The sequence below is a fragment of the Chiloscyllium plagiosum genome, chromosome 27, assembly GCF_004010195.1.
Source record: "Chiloscyllium plagiosum isolate BGI_BamShark_2017 chromosome 27, ASM401019v2, whole genome shotgun sequence".
NCBI classification, from domain to species: domain Eukaryota; kingdom Metazoa; phylum Chordata; class Chondrichthyes; order Orectolobiformes; family Hemiscylliidae; genus Chiloscyllium; species Chiloscyllium plagiosum.
The window spans coordinates 47,987,673-47,991,820 of NC_057736.1; positions in this window are offsets into that span (position 1 = coordinate 47,987,673).

Genomic DNA, 4,148 nt, shown 5'->3' on the forward strand with positions numbered 1-4,148 from the left:
GAAGGGTGTGGGGACTGAAGGAGGTTACAGAGATAGAGAAGGCTGTAGGGACTGGAGGATGTGTTCGAGCTGGAGAGGACTGTAGGAGCAGGAGCAATTGACAGAGATAGGGAGGGATGTGTAGATTGTAGGAGGTTACAGAGATAGGGAAGAGTGTCGGGGTTAGAAGAGATTAAGATACATGAGTGCTGTAGGTGCTGGAAGAGATTACAAAGATAAAATGGGCTGTAGGTACTGGACGAGTTTCCAGAGATAAAGAAGAATGAATTGGCTGAATGAGGTAACAGAAATAGGGAGAGGTGAAGGGGCTGAATGAAGTTTCAGAGAAAGGGAGCGGTTTTGGGACATGATGGGGTTTAAAAAGATAGAGCATGGTGTGGGGACTGGAGGAGGTTACAGAGATTGGGAAGGATGTAGGGACTAGTGGAGATTATGGAGATAGAGAGAGGTGTGGGGATTAGAAAATGTTAGAGAGATCGTGAGGGATGTCGAGCCTGTTGAAAGTTACAGGGATTGTGAGGAATGTGGGGACTTGAAGAGGTTATGGAGATTGGGAGGGGGATAGGGACTGGAGAAGTTTACAGAGTCTGGGAGAGGTGTAGGGACTGCAGGAGGTGAGAGAGATATTGGGTGTGTAGGGACTGGAAGAGCTTACAGAGGTAGGGAGAGGACTGGGGACTGGAGGAGGTCACAGAGATGGGGATGGATGTAGGGATGTTGCAGTCCAGCACTGATTCCTGTGGACCCCCACTATTTACAGGTTATCAACCTGAAAAAGAGCCCCATTTCCCCACTCACTGTTTCCTGTCTATCAGAAGAAATGCCATTGCAAGAGATTCTCTGGAGCTGATGAACTGGATCGGGATGGAACTAGGTGACAGCAATACCACCCACTGAAGGACAGCATTCAGAGGGTAGCGGGTTCTCCATGACAAAGGCTGCAGGCAGTTTGGGGAGGGATACTTAAACCAAGTTACAATGACTTCAAATGGAGTTTATGATCATTGAAATGAATATGCATTACTGTTACATGTACTCAAATGAGTACAATGAAAAGCTCACAGTCATCACAGTTAAGAACTGTTTGATGCTGTGCTGGGATGGAAAACTCCAAGGAAACAAATCAGAACTTCTTTAGAATAGCCAGTCAAATCTAACAATAGACCAACTGCATGGCAGAATGAAACAACTGACCAGAAGATAATAATTTGACACAATGTCTGAGCTCCAAGACCAGTAACCCAGCGCTCCCACAGAACAGCAACCAGCATGTACCAAGTAGGCAGAAACTTAGCATCGTCTGAAGAACCTGAATGAACAGAGCTACTAACAGTAAGTCTCCCTCTTTCCCGATCATTCACATTCTCCCTGTATCTCAGTTACAGAGTATTCTACCGCCACACTGTTTTGTATTTTAGGTGTGATTTTTAATCTAGCTGAAAGTGTGACAACTGGCAGGGTCAGATCAGATGCTCAAATCTACTTCGCATTCATGGAAGTGGAATGTGTATCGGGTATTTTGTGAAACAGGCATCTGACTGGAACCTCTCAGTTTCCAGTCTGAGTAATTATATTAACATTCCCCTGAACCAGTGAATCATTAAAGAGTTCAGTTGAGAAAGAGAAGCCCCTGTCTTTAAGACCATATTTCATGAGAGGCTGTGGCAGGTTTATTGTTTTAAATGTAACAAAGTGTAAGTTCTCTCTGTGAAAGGTGTGTGCTCTTTATTTAAGTAACTTGTTCAAAGACAATGATTCATCTCATTCAAATGCTTTTCAATTTGCCTTCTGCAGTGACAGGAGGACTGAAGTGGTGACACTTTTCGGTGAACGGTATAAGGGAGGGCACTCCCTGTGAACAATTCCTGGGCTGTGCTATCAGTTACTCAGAGAATGGGCAGGAACAGGTGCCCTCCAAACTGTATAGTGTGTGAGAAGGATGGTGTTGCTGAATCAATGAGAATTTATAATGTAAGGAGTTGAAGGAGTGAATAACAAATGCTTTAGCATTGTGACTGAGACATCCCAAAGGGCCTCTTCACCAATAACTATGACTTTTGTAAGATTACTGACTCATGTTTTGTGAGTAAACTCAGCAGCAAACCTTGCTCACAACAAAACAGTACATGAAATAAATAAAAATTTAAAATAAAAACAAAATGCTGCTTGAATTCTAGATAAAAACAAAAAATAAACACACATTTACCCTCTCTTTTCAACAGAACTGAATCACTCTTTCCGAAAGTTGTCCTGATCCACTTTAACCTGACATCTTCTGTCTCCTCTGATACAAAAAAGAACTTGTTTCTTTCCTTTCAAGTGTAAAGGGTCACAAGCTTCAACATCTCCTGGTAATCAGCGTCCTTTAGATCCTCCTTTCTCTTCAGTTCCCTCTGACCTTTTGCCATATATTCACAATAACCTTCACCTACTCCTGACTGACCATAGACTGATCATAGCAAAAATTTCAGATTCAATAACGAGAGGTCATACTTTCAAGGTGAGAGGTGGAAGGTTTAAGGGAGATACACGAGGCAAGTGCTTCACTTAGAGGGTGATGGGCGTTTGGAACGTGTTGGTAGAGGCAGGCACGGTAGATTCATTTAAGATGGGTCTGGACAGATGCATGAGTAGGTGGGGAGCAGAGGGATACAGATGCTTAGGAATTGACCGACAGGTGTAGACAGGACATTTGGATCGGTTCAGGCTTGGAGGGCGAAGGGTCTGTTCCTGGGCTGTAAATTTTCTTTGTTCTTTGTTCTTTGTACATCCATTAACACTGCGCTGTTACTGCAATTCAAATTTCCTCTGTCACCTCGATCTTCACACCCACTTCAACCAGTAATCCCAGGCTCTCTCTTTGGACCATTTTTATCTTCCATCAGAATTGTCACCCTACCTGGTGCCATCTCTCTGGCCTCTGATCGTCTCTAGATCTTTTCATTCAGAGCTGCTGGCATGACACTGTCTGTATCCATTTCCAGCCCTTCTCCCTCGCTCTAACTTTGTCTCCCTCTCACCTTGCTGTTCTCTCAGGTTCAATTCTAACAAAGTCAGAAGTCACACAGCAGCAAGTTATAGTCCAACAGATTTATTTGAAATCACGAATCTGCCTTCATCAGGTGAAGTGAAGAATAGCATAGGGGCAGAATTCATAGACAGAGAGATCAAAAAACCATACAAATCATGTAAGTCTCCAATATCATTGTAAACAAGCCCCTGAACAACATTCCTTGACCTCCTTCCCAAGATCCACAAATACCACAAACAGTGTGTCATTCCCTTAGTACTGACCCTCTGACAATGCAGCACTACCTCAGTACTGACCCTTACAATGCAGCACTCCTTCAGTACTGATCCTCTGACAATGCAGCACTCTTTCAGTACGGACCCTCTGACAATGCAGCACTACCTCAGTACTGATCCTCTGACAATGCAGCACTCTTTCAGTACCGACCCTCTGACAATGCAGCACTCCTTCAGTGCTCCCTCAGTACTGAGACTCTGACAGTTAGTCGCTCCCTCAGTGCTGATCCACCGATAGTGTGACACTCCCTGACTACTGACCCTCTGACAGTGCGGACCTACCCCAGCTCAGGACAACACTCTCACAGACCTGCAAAGGACCTCTACTGTTCTTCATCCACAGAAGGATCCATACACTAAACAAACAGTTCTTCCTGGCCATATCGGAAATCAAAGACAGTAAGTACCAAAAACTTTCATGTACTTACCCCCACACTCCGGATTATCCATCTTCCGCAACTACACTGGCCCCACCCCCCACCTTTTCCTCCGCTACATCGATGACTGTATCGGCGCCGCCTCGTGCTCCCACGAGGAGGTTGAACAGTTCAGCCACTTCACCAACACCTTCCACCCCGACCTCAAATTCACCTGGACAGTCTCAGATTCCTCCCTACCCTTCCTCGACCTTTCTATTTCTATCCCAGGCGACCGAATCAACACGGACATCTACTACAAACCAACCGACTCCCACAGCTACCTGGACTACACCTCCCCCCATCCTGCCCCCTGTAAAAACGCCAACCCATTCTCCCAATTCCTTCGACTCCGACGCATCTGCTCCCAGGAGGACCAGTTCAAAATACGTACAACACAGATGGCCTCCTTCTTCAAGGACCACA